Raw genomic sequence first — 12,485 nt, 5'->3', positions numbered from 1 at the left:
TTGTGCTGCTCGCCCCAGCATCGCGTTTGTACTGTTGGTTGGTGCTTTGGAATACAAAGCGGGGTGAAACCCTTTTTTGGTAAAATTGCTTTAGTTATGGATGCTTAAACGTTCTATGTTTAACTGGCTAAAACAGCTGTTCTTGTGTCTGCAAGCCTATGGATTTTTTTTCCAATCAGTATGGCATGCAAAAACAATCATAAGCTGAATCTCTAATAAAAAGGAAGAAGCAGAACTCCTTTTTGCGCTGCGGGATTATAGGACATGAGCAAGGTGAACAAAAATTCGTCTCACATAATTTAGTTTCCATTTCCCTTTTTCTTCGTCCAGGAAAGAAGCTGATTCATTTGCTGTGGGACAAAGAAGCATAATATATCACATATTGAGGTGGAAATCAGACTTTCCACAATGGCAACTGAACCTCCCTGTGACAATCTGGAGACTGTCATAGCAACCAACCAATCATACAAGGGTGATTTCTCTTCCCAGCAGCAACTTACCGTGTACAACCACGACCTGAGTGGTCCACACTCCACAGTTCTCTCCCCAGCCAACCAAGCAAGTGTCAACAGCAGCCATGGACAAGACCAATTTAAGATTGCTACAGGGGGCAGCCCTGAGCACCGCCGGATCAGATCAAATCATGCCCTTCACTACATAAGCCACATGCTGATGGATGACGTCGACGAGAGGGTCGACATATGCCAAGGGGAGGCTGCCCTCCAGGCTGCTGAGAAGCCATTCCGTGACATTCTTGGGGAGGAATACGCGCCGGCTACTAACTGTCCGCCAATGCATAGCAACAACAAACCAGACAACCCTGATAAGAGTGGTACCAGCTGTTACAAGAGGCTCTGGAGCACAAGCTTCAGTAATAACTGTTCCAGTTACAGCGTGTTACAACCCTTAACAAACCTGTTGAGTCCATATACCGGCAATAGGAGTCTTTCTCTACAAAACAGGCCGTCGATAAGTGTTGGACCGACTTCTAGATCTGGTTTCCCTGCCTTGCATTGTCAGAGAAGAGGCATCAAGGAGGCAACGATGTTTGCTCCACGTATTGGCAAGCTGGTGATATATTTAGAGAATGACATACTTTCTATTTCCAAACTGACTATAAAGGAGACAGTAGGAAAGAGGAGCGAAAACTGGGATGTCTTGGAAGGAAGGAACAATAAACATCTTGTCTTCACCACTTGTGCAATAACTCGAAATGAAAATTTCGACCGAGTTCTGCTATGCTATGGTTGGAAGAGTTCCGATCAAACAGCAAGACTGACAAGAGGGATGTCAGTGGAAGGAAACAAGAATTCAGTGAAAGGCCGGAGCAAAGGACGTCAGAAGCTAAGGGATAGGATGCAACCGAGGAAAGAGTTAGTTGATCTCAGGACTCTCCTCATCCATTGTGCACAAGCTGTGGCAGAAAACAGCTACCTGTTGGCCAGTGAACTGCTATTGAAGATAAGACAACACTCTTCAGCAAATGGTGATTGCACTGGGAGACTGGCATTTTACTTGGCGGATGGCCTTGAGGCACGCTTGGCTGGGAGCGGGAGTCAGGTTTATCGCACCCTCATGGAGAGGCGGACAAGTCCCACGGATTGGTTAGAGGCTTACAGCCTTTTCGTTGCAACTTGCCCTTTTGTCAGGACGCTATATTACTTTGCGAGCCAAGCTATTCTTGATGTCTCAAAAGGGCAACCAAAGGTGCACATCATTGATTTTGGCATTGGCTATGGCTTTCAGTGGCCATTAATGATTCAGAAGTTTGCACATCAAGAAGAGGGAGCCCCTAAGCTTCGGATCACAGGTATAGACGTTGCTCAGCCAGGTTTTCGCCCCTGCGAAATGATCGAGGAGACAGGGAAGCGGTTGGCTGATTATGCAAACATGTTCAGGGTACCGTTTCAGTATGAGGGCATTGCCGCTTCAAGATGGGACACCGTTAAAATTGAGGATCTTAACATTGACGAGGATGAAGTTCTCATAATCAACTGCATATTCCGGATGAAGAATCTTGGTCATGAAACCGATGGCATAAATAGTGCAAGGGACGAGGTGCTGAAAACTATGAGGAGGATGAACCCAAAGGTTTTTATTTCTGGCACTGTGAACGGGTTACATAGTTCTCCCTTCTTCATACAACGATTCAAAGAAGTTATGCTCCATTACTCTTCAGTGTTTGACATGCTTGATGCAAATGTTCCACGGGATAATGAAGCAAGAAGATGCTTGAGAGGATCCCATTTGGGCGGGATGCACTTAACATAATAGCATGTGAGGATGCAAAAAGGACTCACAGGCCAGAAAGTTACAGGCAGTGGCAAGGAAGGTTCCTCAAGGCTGGGTTCCAGCAGCTTCCCGTAGATCAAGCCATCTTAAAGAAGATAGTACACATGAAGAACTTACATTATCATGAGGAATTCTTTGCTGTTGAAGATTGCGCCTGGCTGCTACAAGGATGGAAAGGGAGAGTAATCTATGCTATATCCAAATGGAAACCTAATGAAACGCATGGTGATGAGTAAGATTCGAACAGTTTTGCAGACTGCGGAGACAACTTCCTTGCATGGTTCTCAACACAATGGGTCAAATGTTCTGAAGACGGCAAGACATTCTTTTGTCAGAGATGAGCATCGGAAACTATCTTGGAAGGAGATGGATGGACATTCGAATGTTTATAATCACCTTGTTTTTATTTTGTCCAACTGCGCAACATACACGGCAATATGTTGGAAATAAATAGAAGGCAACTGTAAAATGGTACCTTGAGTGTTCTTTTTAATTCTGAACAAACTCTTTTAGAGAGCTGCTCTAAAAGTGAATCTGGTGTTTTTTTAAACAAATATAGTGTTAACTATGTGTACTTGGTTATTCTTTTGATCCATTTATTGGGCCTGTTAGACATGAGAATGAAGGAAACACTATACCTAGGCACTGGTTTTAATGCAAAGGAGATTATTGAACTGTCTACTTCTCAAAATTGCACTGTAAATTAAGGTGACATGGAAGGTCAGAAAAATAGTCATTTCTGAAATGAAGACGGCGAACAAGCTAGGTTCCTATGCACAAATCCAATAGAATGCATATGCGACGTTTTGGACATATTACTCTCTCCATATCACAGATTCAGAACTAGGTCTAGGTGGGTGACGTTTTGGACATGTCTTTGGTCAAACTTGTACTACTTCAAACTACGAATATCATTTCAATCATTCAGATTGGACAATTTGGATGCCATATGCACAGATTTGTCTCAAAAATAATAATACGTGGGCTACATTAGGGGGTGAGCTAAAAAAAATATATATGTTCACCGAGGGGACAGCCATACCACCAGGGCGTCGGGAGACACACACGGGGAGTCGGAGAGGGAGAGAGGAGGGAGGGACCTTGGAGGCGGGCGGGCGCAGAGGGTTTAGGGTTTAGGGTTAGGGTGGAGGCGGAGGCCGAAGTCGGCGAAGGAGCGCGAAGAGAAGAGGCCCTCCGCGTCGTCTTCCTTCGCCTACGCCGGCGGCGACCTGCCGAGATTCCTCTTGGCGGCTATGGAGAGAGGAGGGCGCGAGGAGACGAGGGGCGTTTTCCGCCTTACGAGAGCGACTACGCACCTGCTCAAGTTTTTTTTAGACTGAGTCGTGATTTAACTGGCCCTGGGCCCTGGGCCTTGGGTTGTTTCACGTTAGGCCCACCTGATCATGCCAGAACTTGCAGGCATAATAAGACCCACTGCTACCCCTAAAAAAAGACCCACTGCTAAAAAAAAGGCACGATCGCTCCGTGAACCATGTGGTTACGAATAAAATTGCAGGCAAATATAGGTGATGTCTTCCGATCATTCTGATATATTATCTGCATTTTTCCGAGTTCATATCAGCTTGTTATAATTTTTAAAGTAATGGTCAAAGTTATTTGAAAATTCATAACAAGTTGATACAAACTCAGAATAAGTGCAAATTAGATATCAGGAGGTTCAGAAAACATCACCTACATTTGCATGTAATTTTATTCATGAAAAAACTATTTTTATGCCTTTTATTTTTTTAATAATGTTAATAACATCAATAACCTCAGGTATTTTAAATAATTTTTTCCCTGAATGCAAATGGCAGCACAAAAATATGATGTTTTTCCAACATTTTGATATCTTATTTGCATTTTTGCAAGTTCATATGAATTTTCAATGTATTGGTCAAACGGTCAAAAGGGCACTCGGACGATCTGAGACATAAATCTAAGGGCAAAACTGAGCAGAGACGAAAATTAAGGGCAAAACTCGTGAGGTGGTTCCGACTAAGGGAGGAATGCATTTGTCCCCAAGTTCTTTTGCGTTGAGCTGCTTCTCCGGCAACCCGTCCCAAGTTCTTTGCGTTGGGCTTTCAAAACTGCGCCCCTTGACAAGTTGCACCGTGTTAGGGGCCACTAGTAGAAAACGGGCCTTTAGTCCCAGTTCTGGAACCGGGACAAAACAAAACAGGAGTAGTACCCAAAACCTTTAGTCCCGGTTGGACTATGAACCGGAACTAAAGGGGCTCCATGTGGCCGTTGTCTGGAGCTCCGCCTTTAGTCCCGGTTGGACTATGGACCGGGACTAAAGGGGCTCCACGTGGCCGCAGTCTGGAGCTCCACCTTTAGTCCCGGTTGGTAACACCAACCGGGACTAAAGGAATTTCTGAATTATTTGATAATTTAATCTCTAATTACCCCTCATTACACTCATTCCAAATCGTCTAATTTCTCAGCCGGTCACCCACCCTCTCACTACTCCAGTCTAAGCACGCTTAACTTCCGAGTTCTATTCCCCCTCGTTTCCAAGTCTGCATTTGTTGCTTTCCTGACAATAGTAAGCTGTCAATCCTATTAACCCTTAGGAGTTAAACTTGAGCATGAAGTCACACGTTTCACCGTTTGAATTTAAAACTATTATTCTAAAAAAACATAATTATTTAGTAACACTAATATTTCTTGAATAAGTAATTTGACCATAGTTGACCATAGTTTGACCAAAGTTTGACCAGAGTTTGACCAAAAAATCAAAAAAACATAAATTTGAGCATAACCTTTTTTCCTTTCAGAATTTGAGGATTCTAAAAATTTGCAAAACACCCTATGGCCATCGAAATTAGAACCGACTTTTCATGCTGAACATTTTGATATATTATACGTTTTTTTCCGACATCATATGCAAAAGTTATAGTTGTTTTCCTTTTTCATAACATTTTTTGCAAAACATGTCCAAAATTGTGTTTTTTAGTTTTCCTAACTAGTAGATGTAGTAACATAATTACATCTCGAAGGATTTTAATTTTTGAAGTTTTTACCATTTTTTTATTTTTTTCAAAACTGAAATGGCGATATGGGGGTTGGTGGGGTAGAGTTTGAAAATTGCAGAACCCCTTTATTCCGGGATGGTGTCCATCAAATCCTACCGTCGACTACATCTACTAGCACCGTCCCAGCCAGAGTCGCAACTAAGGTTAACCAAGCCAGAGTCACGTTCTATTAAAGTGGCAAAAAGAATTACTTTTTAATATAGCAAAACTAATTCTATCAATTATTATTAAAGGCTAAACAACTATTAATACAAAAAAGTAGCAAAATTAATATTAATTAATTATAAAAATTTATCTACTGTTGTCTAACAGAAGCATACTACAACATGTTAAAATCTACAGAAAGAACTAACTAAAAATAATTAAAAACAACAATTAAAGGACTAAAACAACTATATGAGCAAAACAGTAATGTTTTAATTAAAATCCTGATTTAAATTATGCTAAAAATAACCAAATAAATCTTACTATGACAACAATCTAACATGTGACTAGGAGCAAAAATAATTAAATTAAAAACTATTTTAAACTCAAATTATTCACAATCTAGGGTTTGAAGAAAATTTGAAATAAATAAATTTAAATCATTCAAATTTGAAAACTAATGGCATAAACAGAAACTAGACAAAATTTTGAATCTAATGCAAAAAAAGAATCACTCAAAAACATCAAATATCCTAAAAGATATAAGCAATTTAAAACAGAAACAAAAAACAAAAAACAAATGAAAAAACAAAAAACAAATTTCATAACCCCTTTAGTCCCAATTGGTGGCTCCAACCAGGACTAAAGGGAGGTCCCATTTGAACCGGGACTAATGCTCACATTAGTCCGGTTCGTAATGCAACCGGGACTAATGTGTAGATCGAGCTTGGACCAAAGCCATGTTTTCTACTAGTGGGCAGTAAGGTTTTTAGGGATCATCTCAGTGTGACTGTTCGCTCAAGTTTGACTACATCCACGACGATCGTTCGAAATTATTCCTCTACAACAAGCAGACACCTTATCTTCACTATCATGGCCCTGTTGCACCTCAAATTTGGGTGAACTCATATGTTCGGAATCTCTCTCTCTTGACATGTCCCTCTGACCCATATGCATATATGGTAAATGTTCCTAGCCTGTCGTATGCGACTTGTCATGGCAGTAATCTTGTGATGATACTAATTTGGATTAAGATTAAGAAAAAATTATCTAATTTCTTAACAATCAAAAAACCTCATATGTTTTGGAATTTTTGGTTCACTGACTTTGCTGCTGCTTTAAAACATAGCCCCTTTACAGGTGCTCATTTCAAGAGGCAGCATACCAAAATCATGATCCGGCGAAATTCATGTGCATTATTGGCCAGAGGAATCGCCGGGCCGATGAACGGCCCGTCAATCACCGAGATGATGCACAACCGTGGCCATCGGCCCAAGGTGTCGCACGTGTTAGCACATTGTATAGAGGTGTGGTACCCTTGCAACGGATCAACGAGATCCGTCACCAATGCCTCCCCTGCACCGTCTTCCTTGTTGCTGATGCCTTGCTTCTGCAACAGATCCACCGCCACTTGCAATTGGCAATCTGCGTGCCGATGACCAGCCGCCAAGTAGAGAATTCGGCGGCCATCGAGGCCTTGATGTTCCTCCCTCCATTCCGCCAAAGCTCCTTGAGATCGTCCTTTTTTCTTTTTGATAAACTTCTTCTCCTTTATTCATTCATAAGTAAAGTAGCATCCTTTACAAGTAAAGCGATAACCTCATCAGGGGAGTTATCCATCCAAATCCTCAGAGAAGAAAACCTAGCTAACCTTGCTAGTTCATGAGCTACTCGATTACGTTCCCTATTACAATGATCATAAATGACATGGGAAAAACCTAATGACATGAAATAACAGTCATCTATAATGGATGAAGCGACTGAAGAAGAGTAGCCTTGGCTCAACGCATTCACCACCTCCACGCTATCCGAATTCACTTCAATCTTACTACATCCGACGGTATTAGCAAGTGTTAGCTACTACTAGATCTCAATCTCTAGTATTGGTCGAAGTAAGGGCATAGTAGCTAGGATCGGATTACAACCAGGATCCACATGCAAGCGCATCAAAATACTAGCAAGAAAGGGAATCAGTGCGAAGTTTTGGAGAGGCCAAGCTCGAGGGAGCTCGGTATTTTGAACAGATCAAAAAACATATTTAGAAGTTTCATAAAAAATCTGATATTTTTCCATGGAAACATATATGCATTCCGCAAGAACATGTTAAATTTCGTTTAAAATCTATCCTGTGATTCTTTTACCTTTTTTTTAGGGGTATGTGATTCTTTTACCTTACATGCTGTTACCCACTCACTCCCACAGACACACGAGTTTGCATACGTCAGCCCACACCTAAAGCGGGCCCTGGATTGTCATGGGCCTCTGGCCCATAGCAATGCTGTGATGTTGTAAATAAAATTCAAAGGTACTCTCCCATGGAAAATCCTATCTGCCGCATTCTGCAATAGATTGTCGTTATTTCGCACAGAGCGAGCGATCAGCGATCGACATGGGCCGGCCCAATTATCCGTAAAGGAACACGCTACAGAACTTGACGATGTCCCGGACTAGGGGTACTAACCTAGTCGGCCCATGTTCCTCAGATTGGACCGATGGGCCCTCATTCGTTCTAGGACTTCGGAGGCTGTACACAGGAGGTGTGATCAAGATTACAACTGCCCAAGACTTGTGTATACTCCAAGACTTCTCCTACCGCCTCTATGTCAAGATACCGACCTTGTAACCGTAGATGCCCTACCCGGCGTGTATATAAGTTGTAGGGTTTAACTCATAGAGGAGACATCAACACAATATCATTCACCTAGCCCTAGAGTTAGACCACACCTCACGATGTCGATGTAGATCAATTCTGTACTCGATAAATCTATATCAATATAAACAAGAGCAAGACGTAGGGTTTTACCTCCATTAAGAGGGTCCGAACCTAGGTAAAACATCGTCTCTCTGTTCCTGTTACCATCTGTTCAAGTTCCACAGCTCGGGACCCCCTACCCCGACGTCTGCCGATTTTGACACCGACAGTACCGCTCGGTTTTGGGAACGCTCTAGGAGGTCCCTGTCGGTTTTTTCTCGTTTTAGGAATGTCTATATCTATTTTTTTTTCTTTTTTCATTTTTCTTTTTCCTTTTTTCTTTCTGTTTTGTTTTTTTATTTTCTTTATCTTTTTTTCGTTTCTTTCCTTTTCATTTTTATTTTCCAACGAATCTCTAGAAATTTAAAAAGTGTTTTTTTCACATTTCCTTCACAAATTTAAGTAAATGTTCTGAAGTGCAATAATTGTTTGTTTCATTTTAAAAAATGATCAAAAATTCAATAACGTTTAGAATTTTCAAAAATGATTACATATTTTTATTTTTTATGTATTAAAAATTGTTTGCATTTTCAAATTGTTCTTGATTTGCACTTTTTGTTGTGTAAATTCAAAAAATGTTCGCAATACTCAATTTGCTTTTTGTTCCCATGCTCAATTTTTTTCTCGGTTTGATTTTTTTTCTCTAAATTAAGAAATTTTCAAAAAATATTCCGGGTTTCAAATATATTTTGTTTCCATGTTCAAATTTTGTTCTCTAAATTCAAATAATGTTTGGGACTTTAGATATTTGTTCGCATGTTCAAATTTTGGTCTCGATTTAAAAATTTTGTTCTCTAAATTAGAAAAATGTTCGCATTTTTCAAAAAAATGTTCAGGATTTTAAACTTTTTGTTCACGTGCGCTCTATTTTTTATGAAAAATTGGAAAATGTCCAGATTGTTTCAAAATTTGTCGTGTTTTGTCAAAATTGGTTGCTGGAGTTTTCAAAAATCTGTTCGCGATTTGTTTTCAAGTGTTAAAATTTTGCGGCCGTAATTAGGTGTTTTAGCATTGTGTTGTACTTTGTTCTTCTAACTCGACAGATAAGTTGGCTAGTAGGTCACGCCCTCCGCTGGTTCGAATCCCGCCAGCTTCCATTTTCTCATGTTCGTCATTTTTCTACCTCGCATATGTGGACCGGCCCAGTTTGGGCACCTCCCTCCGCGTCAGGTTCCTACACAACCCATAATGCGTCGTATAGGTCTTTTTTCCCATAGACACACGAGTTTGCCTTGCGCTTGCGGCGGCTGATACATGATGACCCACAAGTATAGGGGATCTATCATAGTCCTTTCGATAAGTAAGAGTGTCGAATCCAACGAGGAGCAAAAGAAAATGACAAGTGGTTTTCAGTAAGGTATTATTTGTAAGCACTGAAATTATCAGTAACAGATAGTTTTGTGATAAGATAATTCGTAATAGATAACAAGTAAGAATAGTAAACAAGGTGCAGCAAGGTAACCCAATCCTTTTTGTAGCAAAGGACAAGCCTGAACAAACTCTTATATAAAGCAAAGCCCTCCCAAGGACAAATGAGAATTTCTGTCAAGCTAGTTTTCATCATGCTTGTATGATCCACGTTCGTTACTTTGATAATTTGATATGTGGGTGAACCGGTGCTTGGTACTGCCCTTCCTTGGACAAGCACCCCCACTTATGATTAACCCCTCTCGCAAGCATCCGCAACTATAAAAGAAGAATTAAGGTAAACCTAACCATAGCATGAAATATATGAATCTAAATCAGCCCCTTACGAAGCAACGCATAAATTAGGATTCAAGCTTCTGTCACTCTAGCAACTCATCATCTACTTATTACTTCCCAATGTCTTTCCCTAGGCCCAAATCATGGTGAAGTGTCATGTAGTCGATGTTCACATAACATCACTAGAGGAAAGACAACATACATCTCATCAAATTATCGAACGAATACCAAATTCACATGATTACTTATAACAAGACTTCTCCCATGTCCTTAGGAACAAACGTAACTACTTACAAATCATATTCATGTTCATAATCGGACGGGTATTAATATGCATAAAGGATCTGAACATATGATCTTCCACCGAATAAACCAACTAGCATCAACTACAAGGAGTAATCAACACTACTAGCAACCCAACCCACAGGTACCAATCTGAGGTTTTCAGACAAAAATCGAATACAAGAGATGAACTAGGGTTTGAGAGGAGATGGTGCTGGTGAAGATGTTGATGGAGATTGACCCCCTCTCAATGAGAGGAACGATGGTGATGATGATGGCAACGATTTCCCCCTCCCGGAGGGATATTTCCCCGGCAGAACAGCTAAGCCGGAGCCCTAGATTGGTTCCACCCAGGTTTCGCCTCGAGACGGCGGCGCTTCGTCCCGAAACCTTCCAGGGCAAAAGACACCATATAGCAGAAGATGGGCATCGGGGGCCTGCCTGGTGGCCCACGAGGTAGGGGCGCGCCTAGGGGGGTAGGGCGCGCCGCGCGCCCTCCACCCTCGTGGCTGCTGGGTGGCCCCCCTCTAGTGCTTTCTTCGTCCACTATTTTTAATATATTTAAAACTGACTTTCGTGAAGTTTCAGGACTTTTGGAGTTGTGCAGAATAGGTCTCTAATATTTGTTCCTTTTCCAGCCCAGAATTACAGCTGTCAGCATTCTCCCTCTTCATGTAAACCTTGTAAAATAAGAGAGAAAAGGCATAAGTATTGTGACATAACGTGTAATAACAACCCATAATATAATAAATATCGATATAAAAGCATGATTCAAAATGAACGTATCAATACATAAGCCAACACCTAACGCAGGCCTTGGGTTGTCATGGGCTTATGGCCCATAGCAATGCTGACAATGTTGTAAATAAAATTCAAAGGCATTGGTAAATACTACAGATACAATCTCAAAAGGAAAAAAAATACTTCAGATACGGCAGAACATAAGTGCACATCTCATCCAACTAACTAGGCACCAAGAATTTCAATTTTGACCTAAGATAATCAAGAAAATGTCTGATTGTTTTAATGAGATAAAGTACAACAAACTATCCTTGGAAAATTTGACCCAAATAAATCGGGAGCTCAATCCCGACGACCCGGATCCCATCAAGCAAAACGATCCAACGGTCATCAGTTGCTAATCTCTGTGAGCATCCGGTGGCCAACTGGGTTCTTGTTTTAGGATGCTGGCGACGTTATAAATAAAATTCAAAGGTATTTTTCCAGAGGAAATCCTATCTGCCGCATTCTGCAGATTTTCGTTACTTCGCACAGAGCGAGTGACCAACGATCGACATGGTCCGGCATAATTATTAGTAAAAGAACGTGCTACAGTTCCCATCGGTTTTGGGAGCGTTCTAGCAGGTTTCGATCGGTTTTTTCTCATTTTAGGAACCTTCTAGAAGGTAAAGGAAAGGTTCCTGAACCGGTTTTATGTCTTTATCTGTTTTTTCCTATCCTTTTTTCATTTTCCATTTTTTATTTCCTTTTTGTTTTTATTTTCTTTGTTTCTTCAAATTTTGTTCATAAATTTAAATAAGTTAAAAAATAGTATGCTTCATTTTAAAAAATGTTCAATTTTTTTTAGTATTTCCAAAATTAATTAAATTTACTTATTTTTTTATGTATTAAAAATTGTTTGCATTTTCAAAATTTGTTTAGGATTTTAAAATTGTTCTTGATTTGAATTTTTTGTCCTGTAAATTCCAAAAATGTTCGCAATATACAAATTTTTTGTTCCCAAGTTCAATATTTTTTATTGATTTCATTTTCATTTTTTCTATAAATTAGAAAATGTTCAGATTTAAAAAAAAATCGGAATTCCAAATATATTTTGTTTGCATGTTCAGAATTTGTTCTCAATTTCAAAATTTATTCTCTAAATTATTATTTTTGGGATTTTGAATATTTGTTCCCATGTTCAATTTTTTTCTTGATTTAATTTTATTTTGATAAATTAGGAAAATGTTCAGGATTTTCAAATTTTTGTTCACATGCGTCATATTTTGTTGAAAATTAGAAAATATTTAGAATTTTTCAAAAATTCATCGTGTTTTGTCTAAATTGGTCGCAAGTTCAATTTTTGAAAATCTGTTTGTGATTTGCTTTCAAGTGTTAATTTTTTGCGGCCGTAATTAGGTGTTTTAGCATCACGTTGTACTTCGTTCAGTATAACTCGACAAACAAGTTGGCTAGTAGGTCGCATCCCGCCAGCTTCCTTTTTCTCATGTTCGTCATTTTTCCACCTCACGTCTATGGGCAGGCCCAGTTTG

At 40.0% G+C, this 12,485-nt stretch overlaps 1 pseudogene; it reads left to right on the top strand.

The window, feature by feature from the left end:
* The first annotated feature begins 408 nt into the window (after window positions 1-408).
* Window positions 409-2,633, top strand: LOC123076041 (scarecrow-like protein 34; annotated as a pseudogene).
* Window positions 2,634-12,485: the final 9,852 nt, after the last annotated feature.

The sequence above is a fragment of the Triticum aestivum genome, chromosome 1B, assembly GCF_018294505.1.
Source record: "Triticum aestivum cultivar Chinese Spring chromosome 1B, IWGSC CS RefSeq v2.1, whole genome shotgun sequence".
Taxonomy (NCBI): Eukaryota; Viridiplantae; Streptophyta; class Magnoliopsida; order Poales; family Poaceae; genus Triticum; species Triticum aestivum.
The sequence above is the reverse complement of the archived record's forward strand: the minus strand, read 5'-3'. Positions and strand labels throughout refer to the sequence as shown.